The sequence below is a fragment of the Oncorhynchus masou genome, chromosome 24 (genome assembly GCF_036934945.1).
Source record: "Oncorhynchus masou masou isolate Uvic2021 chromosome 24, UVic_Omas_1.1, whole genome shotgun sequence".
Classification (NCBI taxonomy): Eukaryota; Metazoa; Chordata; class Actinopteri; order Salmoniformes; family Salmonidae; genus Oncorhynchus; species Oncorhynchus masou.
In genome coordinates, this window is record NC_088235.1 from 66,748,543 (window position 1) to 66,763,307 (window position 14,765).

The window sequence follows — 14,765 nt, forward strand, 5'->3', positions numbered from 1 at the left end:
AAAATACTGGCAGGTGACTTTTGCGCACCAATTTCGGCGCAGGACACCGGGCGGACACGTGGTAAATGTGGTCTCTTATGGTCAATCTTCCAACGATCTGCCTACAAATACGTCACAATGCTGCAGACACCTTGGGGAAACGACAGAAAGGGCAGACTCATTCCTCTTGCGTTCACAGCCATATAAGGAGATCATGAAAGACAGAGCCTCAAAAATCCTTGTCATTTCCTGGATGCCAAGTCATCTTGGTTTTGCCTGAAGCTCACGTTAAAGGGCACGCACAGAGAAGATATTTGTATTTCTGGACACGTCAGAGTGTTTTCTTTCGAACAGTAGCAATTATATGCATAGTCGAGCATCTTTTTGTGACAAAATATCTTGTTTAAAACGGGAACGTTTTTCTTCCAAAAATGAAATAGCGCCACCATAAGTGTAAGAGGTTAAATCTTGGCTATAACCTGTCCTGAGGGAAATAACCAAGGGGTCCCAAATGGTTTTGACTATCTATAGCCTATTCTTATTGCCAGATCTGTTTTCCCAGCCACTGCATATGTGCATCTTCAACTCTTTGGTTGAACATTTATTCATAGGCTACATTTAGAGGCCTGTGAGCTAGGGTATCTTTTAAAGGGAGCCCTATAATAAAACACACAGTTCTAAAATTATTCTGCAAGATACCAGTACCCAAAATGACAGCCTAAATGAATGGCTACAAGTTGAAGGCCTATTTTGTATTTGGATAGGCCTAAATGGAATTATTAAAGTGATAGGTTGAAGAACTTGAGAATTTAGGTAATTTTGAATACACGTGGAGGGGTTGTGATGAAGACGTGAATGAGGATGTGTTCAACCCTCGCTTCTCTATTCCGTTGTTTTGTTGCCGTTAAACATGTGTTTTGTAGCTTCAATGAACAAATTGATAAGACTGTACTATTCTCTTTTTAGTTGCTATTGTAACTCAGACAAATGACTGAATGGATGACATACTGACTAAACTGAATGAAGGATGAATTAAATGCTCAAATATGTTGGAATGATGAGTTGCACGCAAGATGCACTTTATTTGACTAGTGGGCAAATAGGCCTACATTGGGGTATAATGACTGACTGCATGCCTCCAGAAGGGCATCTTCTGAGGCTGAGAGGTGCTCTACCGAAGACGCATGGTGCTGTGGCGGTGCATAGAGAACACAAGCTCTTCAACTGGGCAGCAGTCTCACGATTGAGGGAATAGCCTATACAGAGACTACTGCAACAGTTATTGTAAAGTGTGGCAATAAGCTTATGCCAGACTTAGCCTACGATCCTAACAAGAAACGTATGGATTTTCTCACAATCCTAACGATATGAACGTTCAACCTTCTGGCAGGCATCTGGCTCCATAAACTGGACTCACAACAGCAGATCACGTGTAACCATGCCAGCCGTGGACCTCCACATCCGACTTCTTCACCTGCGGGATCGTCTGAGGGGGGGGCTGAGGAGTATTTCCGTCTATAATAAAGCCATTTTGTGGGGAAAAACTCATTCTGATTGGCTGGGCCTGGTTAACTGTCTTGGCTGCCAAATGGGTGAACCTATTGCCCTTCTGGGCCCACCCATGGCTGCACCCCTGCCCAGTCATGTGAAATCAATAGATCAGGGCCTAATGAATTTATTTCAATTTACTGATATCATTATATGAACTGTAACTCAGCAAAATCTTTGACATTGTTGACTGACTAGCTTATATTTTTGTTCAGTAACATGACTCAGGATATGACCCAGATGCAGACACAGGAAGCGGATAGTACAGTTCTCAGATTATTTATTGTAAACACGGGGCAGGCACGGGGCAGGCGAAGGGCAGGTCGAGGACAGGCAGGGATCCAGTAATTAGGTCAGTCAAGCATGCACAGGACGGCAGGCAGGCTCGGGTCACGGCAGGCAGAATAGTCTGGACTGGGAAAACCAGGAAACACAACTTGAGAAAAAGGAAGGCAGGAGAGCACTCTGGTAAGACTTGACAAGACGAACTGGCAACAGACAAACAGAGAACACAGGGCATAATGGGGAAGATGGGCAACACCTGGAGGATGGTGGAAACAAGCACAAAGACAGGTGAAACAGATCAGGGTGTGACAGTTCAGTATATTTCAATTGACCGATTTCCTTATATGAACCGAAATTCAGTAAAATCGTAGACATTTTTACATGTTGCATTTGTTTTTTGTTCAGTGTCGTTAACATCTGCTCTGATATGTTCACAGAACAGTAATTTAAGAAAATCTAAACGCATATTCCATGAAAGTAATTTAGAATAAATGATTGGCATGCAGACGCACTTGACATGGGTCGGTAGCCTAGTGGTTAGAGCGTTGGACTAGTAACCAAAAGGTTGCAAGTTCAAATCCCCGAGCTGAGAAGATACAAATCTGTCGTTCTGACCCTGAACAGGCAGTTAGCCCACTGTTCCTAGGCCGTCATTGAAAATAAGAATTTGTTCTTAACTGATTTGCCTAGTAAAATACATAAAAAATAAGTAAAAAACATCTCACAAATAAAATGTGAATAATTATCATTCACGATTGACAGTGATGATGCCATGGCTTATTTAGAAATTAGGTATGCCTATCTTGCGGTTTGAGGGTATTAAAAATAGAGAAATATCTTGAGACTGTGTGGGCATGGGCAGACATTGCAATTGGAGGATACATATTGTATGATGACACTTAGTAGGCTACATCTGTAGATACAAACTGAGAAATGTGTATGTAATTTCTCTCCAGCACCTAAAACATGTGCACAACACCATAGGCTGTTGGGAGGAGCTATTGGAGGACGGGCTCATTGTAATGGCTGGAATGGTATAAATGGAACGGAATGAAACATTGTTTCCATGTGTGTGATATTGTTGAGTCTGTGCCATTCCAGTCATTACAATGACCCATCCTCCTATATCTCATCCCACCAGCCAAATGTTTTTATTCATGTAAGCCACAAAAATCATCCTGTTGTCCCTCATTTGGGCATTTTAAAGGTGGTCGCCCTATACCAGGTGTGGGAAATTTCAGTCCTCGAGGGCCTGATTGATGTCAGTTTTGCCCCAGCCCACACACCAGCAGCATAGCCTAGTGGTTAGTGTTGGACTAGTAACCGAAAGGCTGCAAGTTCAATCCCTGAGCTGACAAGATCAAAATCTGGCGTTCTGCCCCTGAACAGGCAGTTAACCCACTGTTCCTTCATTGAAAATAAGATTTTGTTCTTAACTGACTTGCCTAGTTCAAGGTAAAATAAATTGCCTAAACATGTTCAGTTTAGAATGCAATTTGATAAATCAGCTTTGTTTGCTAGGCATGGAGAAAAACTGTGACACCAATTAGTCTCTTGAGAACCAGTCAAAAGTCTTGACACAACTACACATTCAAGGGTTTCTTTATTTTTACATTGTAGAATAATAGCGATATGGAATCATGTAGCAACCAACAACAAAAAAATGTGTTCAAAAAAATCAAAATAGATTTTATATTTTTCAAAGTAGTGTCTACATAATTACATATGAGGATCCAAGCTTGGCAATGATTGACAAATAACCAGGCCCTCTCCTCACCCACAGAAAATGGGAGGGGGGGCTGGGAAGCTTTTTGACACCTTACACCCAGTCAAATTTTATGCGAACAGCCCCCGTGATATGCAACTTTTCAGGGAAGCTAGAAACCAATATACACAGGCAGTTAGAAAAGCCAAGGATAACTTTTGAGCAGAAATTTGCATCCTGCAACACAAACTCAAAAAAGTTCTGGGACACTAAAGTCCATGGAGAATAAGAACACCTCCCAGCTGCCCACTGCACTGAGGATAGGCAACACTGTCACCACCGATAAACACTATAATTGAGAATTTCAATAAGTATTGTTCTACGGCTGGCCATGCTTTCCACCTGGCTACCCCTACCCCAGTCAACAGCACTGCACCCCCGCCAAAGCAACTCACCCAAGCCTTCCCCATTTCTCCCAAATCCAGTCAGCCGTGTTGTTGTTCATGTTCTGAAAGAGCTGCAAAATCTGGACCCCTACAAATCAGCCGGGCTAGACAATCTGGACCCTCTCAAATTCTCTGCTGAAACTGTTGCAACCCCTATTATTAGCCTGTTCAACCTCTCATGTCGTCTGAGATTCCCAAAGATTGGAAAGCAGCTGCGGTCATCCCCCTCTTCAAAGGGAGGGGTCACTCTTGACCCAAACTGCTACAGACCTATATCTATCCTACCCTGCTTTTCTAAGGCCAAGTCAAACAGATTACTGATCATTTTGAATCCCACCATACCTTCTCCACTATGCAATATGGTTTCAGAGCTGGTCATGGGTGCACCTCAGCCACGCTCAAGGACCTAAATGATATCTTAACCGCCATCGATAAGAAACAATACTGTGCAGCCGTATTCAATGACCTGGCCAAGGCTTTCGACTCTGTCAATCACCACATCATCGGCAGACTCGAATGCCTCGCCTGGTTCACCAACTACTTCTCTGATAGAGTCAAATCGGAGGGCCTGTTGTCCGGGCCTCTGGCAGTCTATGGGGGTGACACAGGGTTCAATTCTTGGACCGACTCTTCTCTGTATACATCAATGATGTCGCTCTTGCTGCTGGTGAGTCTCTGATCTTTACACAGATGACACCATTCTGTATACTTCTGGCCCTTCTTTGGACACAGTTAACAACCCTCCAGACGAGCTTCAATGCCATACAACTCTCCTTCTGTGGCTTCCAATTGCTCTTCAATACAAATAAAACTAAATGCATGCTCTTCAACGGATCGCTGCCTGCACCTGCCCGTTCGTCCAACATCACTAATCTGGACGGTTCCGACTTAGAATATGTGGGCAACTACAAATACCTAGGTGTCTGGTTAGACTAAACTCTCCTTCCAGACTCACATCAAACATCTCCAATCCAAAGTTAAATCTAGAAATGGCTTCCTATTTCGCAACAAAGCATCCTTCACTCATGCTGCCCACACATATCCTTGTAAAAACTGACCATCCTACCAATCCTTGACTTTGGCGATGTCATTTACAAAATAGCCTCCAATGCCCTACTCAAATCATTTTTGTCACCAAAGCCCCATATACTACCCACCACTGCGACCTGTACGCTCTCGTTGGCTGGCCCTCGATTCATACTCGTTGCTAGACCCACTGGCTCCAGGTCATCTACAAGACCCTGCTGGGTAAAGTCTCCCCTTAGCTCACTGGCCACCATAGCAGCACCCACCTGTAGCACGCTCTCCAGCAGGTATATCTCTGGTCACCCCCAAAACCAATTCTTTCTTTGGCCGCCTCTCCTTCCAGTTCTCTGCTGCCAATGACTGGAACGAACTACAAAAATCTCTGAAACTGGAAACACTTATTTCCCTCACTAGCTTTAAGCACCAGCTGTCAGAGCAGCTCACAGATTACTGCACCTGTACATAGCCCATCTATAATTTAGCCCAAACTTCCTCTCCCCTTACTGTATTTAGCTCATTTGCACCCCATTATTTCTCTCTCTACTTTGCACATTCTTCCACTGCAAATCTACCATTCCAGTGTTTTACTTCGCCACCACGTCCTTTTTTTTCTCAACTAATTTGCTCACTTTGTATATAAACTTATTTTTCTGCTGTATGTTTGTTTTACTCCATGTGTAAATTGTTGTAGGTGTCGAACTGCTTTGCTTTATCTTGGCCACGTCGCAATTGTAAATGAGAACTTGTTCAAGTTGCCTACCTGGTTAAAAAAAGGTAAAATAAAATAAATAAATGCAGCAGAACTCTACATTTTAGTATCAACCAAAGGAATGCCTTTGACTAGAGAGACTCTCCCAACCAAAAACGAACACTGGAACAATATTTCTAACATCCAAATATGGTATAACATACTGTAACTTGAATACACACTGTATTTTTATACCTTTATTTAACTAGGCAAGTCAGTTAAGAACAAATTCTTATTTTCAATGACAGCCTAGGAACAATGGTTTAACTGCCTGTTCAGGGGCAGAATGAAAGATTTGCACTTTGTCAGCTCGGGGATTTGAACTTGCAACCTTTTGGTTACTAGTCCAATGCTCTAACCACTTGGCTACCCTGCCAGGTCAGGTTCTTGAGTTGTGCATGAGAAATAAAAATCATGAAAGTATCGGTTAACTAAAGTTACATTCCCATTTTTTCTAATGAGATCATAGTTTATATTTTGTTCAAGGAAGTAGACCGTGGTCCACACATTTGAAATAGTTAGAAAGTTGAACTTCAACACAAGGTGAAAAAACTCACCAGACCTGAACATTGTCAGGCTGCAGCTGTGCGTGTAAAGTGGTTCAAACTCTGACTATCCACACAAGCTAAGAACAAGTTCTGAACAAAGCCACCACTGGTGACCGAACAACTAAGGACATTGACCTCTGGAGGACAATCAGAGCCTTACGCGTGTGCTGAGTGAAGAGCCAAAAAACCCTTTCAAGAAGGCTTGGTTTCAGAGAGACGAACGGCGGCATTCACACGTATATACATAAATGTCCGGTGGTTTGTGGGCAAGGTATTATGATTACTTTGAGGGTAGTTTCCAAACATATCAATGATAGGTGTCCCTTTGTCTCTCCCCCCCATCAATCTATCTTGTCAATCCACTAGGGACCTTTGTCTCATGTAATTGTGCATGTTATTCTGTGATATTTATTTACTAGCTGACTAAAGAATTACACCAATTTGTGTGGTACAGAATGATCAGCAAAGGTGAGGTTTTTGCGGATCCAAGAATGTTGCGACCGTTCAGAGATTATGAGATTTATCAATTAATGATTAATAAGAGACTTATCGCTATATAAACATCTAGAGTTTCATTCAGGAGATGGTAACTAGTTAAACTTATTCCATAGTACCCCAAATCCTATTGAGCTAATTATTACATGATCAATTTAATCAACAATTAAATATTGTTTAAGGGATTAAATAAATCAGATTGACCTCTGGGATATGTGAGAGGCTAGCGTCCCACCTGGCCAAAAGCCAGGGAAAATGCAGAGGGCTAAATTCAAATAAATTACTATAAAAATCAAAACATGTAAGATAGCAAATTAACCTCTTGGAACTCCCCATCCCGGATCCGGGATCGTGACTAAAGCCTCAGGCTCATTAGCATAACGCAACGTTAACGATTTCTGAAAATCGCAAATAAAATGAAAATAATGCGTCTGCTCTCAAGCTTAGCCTTTTCTTAACCTCTTGAAACTCCCCATCCCGGATCCGGGATTGTGACTAAGCCTCAGGCTCATTAGCATAACGCAACGTTAACGATTTCTGAAAATCGCAAATAAAATTAAAATAATGCGTTTGCTCTCAAGCTTAGCCTTTTCTTAACAACACTGTCATCTCAGATTTTCAAAATATGCTTTTGAACCATAGAAATTGACTAATTTGTGTAAGAGTATGCAAAGCTAGCATAGCATTTTGTGTAGCATGTAGCACGCAACATTTTCACAAAAGCCAGATAACCAAATAAATAAAATCATTTACCTTTGAAGAGCTTCTGATGTTTTCAATGAGGAGACTCCCAGCCACATACCAAATGCGCAGTGTTTCCTGAAAGCGTCTGTGTGTAGGAGAAATCGTTCCGTTTTCTACATTGCGCCTGGCTACCGAAACGAACCGAAAATGCAGTCACCTACAACGTGAAACTTTTTCCGGATTAACTACATAATATCGACCGAAACATGGCAAACGTTGTTTGGAATCAATCCTCAAGGTGTTTTTTCACATATCTCTTCATTGACATGCAGTTCGTGGAAGCTTGCTTCTCTCTCTGTGCCCCATGGAAAAATACTGGCAGGTGACTTTTGCGCACCAATTTCGGCGCAGGACACCGGGCGGACACGTGGTAAATGTGGTCTCTTATGGTCAATCTTCCAACGATCTGCCTACAAATACGTCACAATGCTGCAGACACCTTGGGGAAACGACAGAAAGGGCAGACTCATTCCTCTTGCGTTCACAGCCATATAAGGAGATCATGAAAGACAGAGCCTCAAAAATCCTTGTCATTTCCTGGATGCCAAGTCATCTTGGTTTTGCCTGAAGCTCACGTTAAAGGGCACGCACAGAGAAGATATTTGTATTTCTGGACACGTCAGAGTGTTTTCTTTCGAACAGTAGCAATTATATGCATAGTCGAGCATCTTTTTGTGACAAAATATCTTGTTTAAAACAGGAACGTTTTTCTTCCAAAAATGAAATAGCGCCACCATAAGTGTAAGAGGTTAACAACACTGTCATCTCAGATTTTCAAAATATGCTTTTGAACCATAGAAATTGACTAATTTGTGTAAGAGTATGCAAAGCTAGCATAGCATTTTGAGTAGCATTTAGCACGCAACATTTTCACAAAAACCAGATAACCAAATAAATAAAATCATTTACCTTTGAAGAGCTTCTGATGTTTTCAATGAGGAGACTCTCAGTTACATACCAAATGCGCAGTTTTTCCTGAAAGCGTCTGTGTGTAGGAGAAATCGTTCCGTTTTCTACATTGCATCTGGCTACCGAAACGAACCCAGACCAGCTCCCCAGCCACAAAGTGCCTTCCCCGGGTGTGCACGTCATAGTTCCTTTTCTGCCTCACACCTGCATTCACCAGCTGCTCTCTGGCGAAGGTGTGGGCTGTCTCCAGGCGGTCCTGGAGTCTCCGGGCATACTCCGGCCCCGGAGGAACATGAGGGCTATCCAGGGGCCGACCAAACGCCATCTCCGCAGGGGTGCGGATCTCTCCCCAGCATGAGGAGGGCAGGCGTGCAGGAGGTGGAGTCTTGGACAGCGGAGCGGCATGCCATGAGGACCATAGGCAGGTGCTTGTCCCAGTCACGCTGGTGTTTGGAAGAGACGATGGCCAGCTGCTGTCCAAGAGTTTTGTTGAAGCGCTCCACAAGGCCATCACTTTGAGGATGGAGAGGAGTAGTGCGGGTCTTGTGCATACCCAGCCTCTCACACATGGTGGCGAACACACGGGACTCAAAGTTTCTGCCTTGGTTGCTGTGGATGGACTCTGCAGCTCCAAACCTGCTGAACATCCCCGCTGTCAGGGCGTCGACGATGGTCTCTGCCTCCTGGTCAGGCAGAGCATAGGCCTCGGGCCATTTTGTGAAATAGTCCATGGCCATGAGCACCCAGCGGTTTCCACTGTCTGTGGTGGGGAACGGCCCAACTACATCCACTCCCACCCTCTCCATGGGAGCCCCCACTAGGAACTGTTGGAGCTGAGCATGAGAGCGGCCTGCGGGGCCCTTTCTCGCTGTGCAGTTGTCACAGCGGCGACAAAAGTCCTCCACATCCCTCTTGTGCTGCCCCCAGTAGAAGCCCTGACGGAGACGGCGCAGTGTTTTTGTGACCCCAAAGTGTCCAGTCCCCACCCCCCCATGAGTACTCTGGAGCACAGCCTCCCGCAATGCTTTTGGGACCACCACCTGCCACCTCTCCTCTCCCGTAGCTGACTCCTTCCATGCCCGCTGTAGCACGCCATCAGCCAGCCGCAGTCTCTCAAACTTCGACCACAACCCTTTGGTCGCGAGTGAGAGCGCTGTCACCTCTTCCCATGGTGGCCTCACCTGCGCCTCTACCCACTGTAGCACTGGCTGTAGGTCTGTGTCCCGTCCCTGCTGCTGCCGCCATTCAGCCACGTCGACAGTCTGCAGCTCGCAGCAGACAGGCCCGCTCGCCCGACACACTGTGGCACAGACACCCTCCTCTGCCCGCAGCTCTCTCTCCCGTCCCTCTCTCCGTTCACAGTGGCGGCAGCCGTCTGCAGTACAGGGCCGACGGGACATGGCGTCGGCGTTGGAGTGGCGTGCCCCTGCCCTGTGCACCACCGTGAAGTCATACGGCTAAAGCTCCTCCAACCAGCGTGCCACCTGCCCCTCTGGCTCTCTGAAAGACATGAGCCACTGGAGAGCAGAGTGGTCAGTCCTTACAGTAAAGGGCAGACCACCCAGGTAGTACTTGAAGTGTTTGACGGAAGCCACAACAGCCAAGAGCTCCCGCCGGGTGACACAGTAGCGGCGCTCATGTTTGTCAAATGTTTTGCTGAAGTACGCCACCACTCTCTCCCCCTCTGGCCCCACCTGGGCCAGCACCCCACCCATGACCACATTGCTCGCGTCTGTGTCCAGGATAAAGGGCAAGGTGAGGTCAGGGGGGGCGAGCACGGGGGCCTCGATCAGTGCACGTTTGAGGGTGTTGAACGCCTCCTCACACTCCACTGTCCAAGTGAAAGCCTTGTCCTTCGGCAGCAGGCGGTTCAGTGGAGCAGCAACGCTTGAGAAGCCCCGTACAAACCTCCTGTAGTACGAGGCCAGGCCCAGGAAGCTCTTCAGCTGACGCTGGTCGGTGGGGGTGGGCCAGTCTCTGACAGCCCCTACCTTGTCCTCCATGGTGCTGATCCCCTCCTTCCCCACTCGGTGGCCCAAGAAGGACACCTCTCTCCTCATGAAGTGGCACTTCTCGGGGTAGAGCTTCAGACCTGCGGCAGCCACCATCTCCAGCACACGCCGTAGCGCCCCCAGGGCTGACTGGAAGGAGCTGCCATGGGCCAGGATGTCATCGAGGTATACCAGACACTGCTGTCGGGGGATGCCATCCAGCACCCTGTCCATCAAACGCTCAAAAGTAGCTGGAGCGTTGCACAGGCCAAAGCACAGGACCTTGAACTGCCAGTGTCCTCTGTTAGTGGAGAACGCAGTTTTGGCTCTGGCCTCTGGGGAGAGGGGCACCTGCCAGTAGCCACTGCGGAGGTCTAGTGAGGAGAACCAGGAGGACCCCCTAACCAGGTCCAGCGACTCATCGATACGTGGTATGGGGTATGAGTCCTTCCTGGTTACCTCATTCAGCCGCCTGTAGTCCGCACAGAACCTCAGCTTGCCCCCCTTCTTCGGAACCATGACGACTGGCGCCGCCCAGGGGCTGTCTGAGGGCTCAATGAAGTCTGCCCGCTGCATCTCCAACACAGCCTTGTCTGCCGCCTCCTGGCGTGCCAGCGGGATACGGCGGGGATGCATCTTGATGGGTCGAGCATCACCTGTGTCGATCTCAAGCTGCACCAGATGAGTCTGACCCACCTCTTCCTCACTCAACGCAAAGCTGTCTCTGAATTCAAACAGCAACTGCCACAACCGTTCCTGCTGCTCGGGGTCAAGACCAACACAGTTCCTCCCCCATATCTCCCTCACTGCAGACAGTGTCCTCTCCTCTCCCATCTGGGGTAGCTGGGCTGGGGGTTGCGGCCCGGGCTCACAGAGGGCTGTGCCATGGAGGTAGCTGGGGGAATGTAACACACCGCCGTAGGTGACAGGGGGACTGGGGAAAAGTCACACACAGCTGTGGGGGAGGGGCGCAGCCATGAGTCTCTGCTGCTTTAACTGTTGGAGTAAAGGGTTTGTTGGGTTGAGTGAATGTGACATTAGGGGGGGGCCATGGTGACTTCCGTCCCTCCCTGGAAGCTCAGTGTGCCCCTATTTAGGTCTAACTGGCAGCCTGTGCTCCTAAGAAAGTCCAACCCCAGGATACAAGGGTCCTGCACAGCCGCCACCCACACAGGATGACGCACAGTCCTGCCCCCTACTGTCAGAGTCATTATTCCCTTCCCTTTCATGGGTGCCAGCTCACCTGTGACTGTGCGGAGCTGCACAGTTGTAGGCTCACACTGAGTCCAACCTGGCACAATATCTGGCCTCACCAGGGTTACTGTGGACCCAGTGTCCACCAGGGCGGAGCAGGGCACCCCCTCCACAGTGACAGGGACATGACAAAAGTCCCCAACACAGGTCCGGCCCACCACAACAACAGGCTCCATCCGCTTGCCCTCGTCTGCTTCTGGGGGAAGTGGAGCATTGCTTCCCCGTCTGTGCCGGTGGGCTCCTCCTGAAGATGATGGTGGTTGGGATAGAAAGCCAGGGGTCCGCACTACCCGGTCTATGCGGACCCCGAGCCATTTCCCTGAGCTCTGGGGGACATGGGGCAATCTCGGCGCAGATGGCCTGGCTGGCCACAACCCCAGCAGACCCTGGGACCAGGGCTTGTGTTTCGTGCCGCCTGTAGCGACACAGCCCGAATGAGTTTTGTCATTTCGGCCACCCAAGCAGGCTTTTCCGGCTCCGGGCTGCTCTGCCCCCAGCTCGCACAGAGGGTGTGTCTCCCTGCACCCCCACCAAAGCCCCAGCTGAAGCCCCAGCCCACACCAGCTCCCTCTCCAAAGCCATCTCCAAGGCTGTCTGCAATGACTCAGGATGAGCCAGCTGGGTCTGTATGCGCAGCTCCGTAGGAGAGAGCGCCCGTATGAACTGGTCCCGTGCTAGCTCGCTCTGCACGGAGGGGGCATGTGAGCATATGCCCGCCGAGAGAGGCTCTCAATGTCATTAGCTAGCACCCGTAGAGGCTCTCCAGGCTGCCTGCGTCTATTACTCAGTTCGGAGCGCAGTAGCCCGGGCTGTACACACTGTCCATAGCGCCTCCTCAGTGCTCCCACTAAAGCACCATAATCATGCCTGTCCTCGGGGCTAATCAATATCAAACAGGCCAGAGCTTCATCCGTGAGGCATAAAGCCAACTGCAGTGCCCTTTCTTCATCCGACCACCCCCTAAAATGAGCTAACAGTTCAAACTGAGCATGAAAAGCTTCCCAATCCGCCTTACCGGAATACTTCGGGGTCTTAACAGATACGGACGCAGCCGGGAACTGGGCGCCGCCATGTTTGTTTACATCCTGAGCCCCAGATTCCTCGTCACGCCGCGTCGACGTCGCCACTTCAGTCCGCCCACCAGAATCCGCGCGAAATACAGTCGACGAAGCACTCATGCCCGCTTCAGCCGCCATCGCTCTAACGTCCTCCCTCAAGCGGCCTCTGCGCTCCGACGCCCTGTCGATCTCCTCAGACAGAACCCCCGACGTCCATTCACACGCACCTCCTTGGCCATAATCGTCCCCTACCTCCACCTTCACTTTCGGATTCCCTCGACGCATTTTCAATCCCCGTTCTCACCTACGGTAGCTAGCCACATAAGTCAGCTAGCTAGCTGGCTAACTTGTATCAACGTTTTTACTTCTGACACCAATGTAATGACCTGACTAGATCATAAATGAACAATTGTCCAGACAGAGGCTTGAGTTTGCGAATTGACGGTTTATTAACCTCTTGGAACTCTAGGGGCGCAATTTCATTTTTGGATGAAAAACGTTCCCGTTTTAAACAAGATATTTTGTCACAAAAAGATGAAAACACTCTGACGTGTCCAGAAATACAAAGATCTTCTCTGTGCGTGCCCTTTAACGTGAGCTTCAGGCAAAACCAAGATGAGATGGCATCCAGGAAATGACAAGGATTTTTGAGGCTCTGTTTTCATGATCTCCTTATATGGCTGTGAACGCAAGAGGAATGAATCAACCCTTTCTGTCATTTCCCCAAGGTGTCTGCAGCATTGTGACGTATTTGCAGGCAGATCATTGGAAGATTGACCATAAGAGACCACATTTACCACGTGTCCGCCCGGTGTCCTGTGCCGAAATTGGTGCACAAAAGTCACCTGCCAGTATTTTTCCATGCGATACAGAGAGTAAAGCAAGCTTCCACGAACTGCATGTCAATGAAGAGATATGTGAAAAAACACCTTGAGGACTGATTCCAAACAACGTTTGCCATGTTTCGGTCGATATTATGTAGTTAATCCGGAAAATGTTTTACGTTGTAGGTGACTGCATTTTCGGTTCGTTTCAGTAGCCAGGCGCAATGTAGAAAACGGAACGATTTCTCCTACACACAGACGCTTTCAGGAAACACTGCGCATTTGGTATGTGACTGAGAGTCTCCTCATTGAAAACATCAGAAGCTCTTCAAAGGTAAATGATTTTATTTATTTGGTTATCTGGCTTTTGTGAAAATGTTGCGTGCTACATGCTACACAAAATGCTATGCTAGCTTTGCATACTCTTACACAAATTAGTCAATTTCTATGGTTCAAAAGCATATTTTGAAAATCTGAGATGACAGTGTTGTTAAGAAAAGGCTAAGCTTGAGAGCAAACGCATTATTTTAATTTTATTTGCGATTTTCAGAAATCGTTAACGTTGCGTTATGCTAATGAGCCTGAGGCTTTAGTCACGATCCCGGATCCGGGATGGGGAGTTTCAAGAGGTTAAACCAACTTTACACAGGCTGCTGTTTGGGCCGTAGCACACGCCAAAAAGATGACAGATAACCCACAAGCCAATCGTGACCTTCTCTTGGGAAGCCCAGACGTAAGAGAGAGAGAATAAAGGCTGAACCTGGTCTTAACTTCCAATGCTCCACCCCCCTGCCCAACCCCCCTCCACGCCACTCCGCCAACCACCAGGATGCCCGGCATCAGAACATTCCAGGCATTCCCGTGATTGGCAGATAGCAGGTTGATTGACATGTCGGACCCCGCGAACACCGGGTACTGGTCAGTACAACACAACCACCTCCTAGCCTAACACATAACACACAGCTGTCTGTGCGGGTCGCTACAATATGTTACAACTAACAGGTTTGGCTGCAGGCTACTGGGTGGAATACATTTCAGGTTTTCTTTTGATACACTTTTACATGTGTTACTATTATGAGAAGAATATGACTGTTATTGGTAATTTTGGGAAAAGCAGTAACCATGGGGCAATTGATGCTGGAGGGCTAGAGATAGAAGGATGTGTAGCAGGCTGCTGAGGGACGTGGGATGGTGTTTGGTTTGGA

At 47.6% G+C, this 14,765-nt stretch overlaps 1 protein-coding gene across 2 annotated transcripts in view; it reads right to left on the reverse strand.

Annotated features, from left to right (window-relative positions):
* Positions 1-1,771: 1,771 nt before the first annotated feature.
* The window catches only part of LOC135512516 (stromal cell-derived factor 1-like), a 47,636-nt gene continuing 34,642 nt past the window's right edge, over positions 1,772-14,765 (reverse strand). For both annotated transcript variants that reach the window (XR_010451425.1, XM_064934610.1), the window contains exon 5: positions 1,772-1,941. The gene's annotated coding sequence lies outside the window, so the exon portion shown is untranslated. The remainder of the gene's footprint in view (positions 1,942-14,765) is intronic.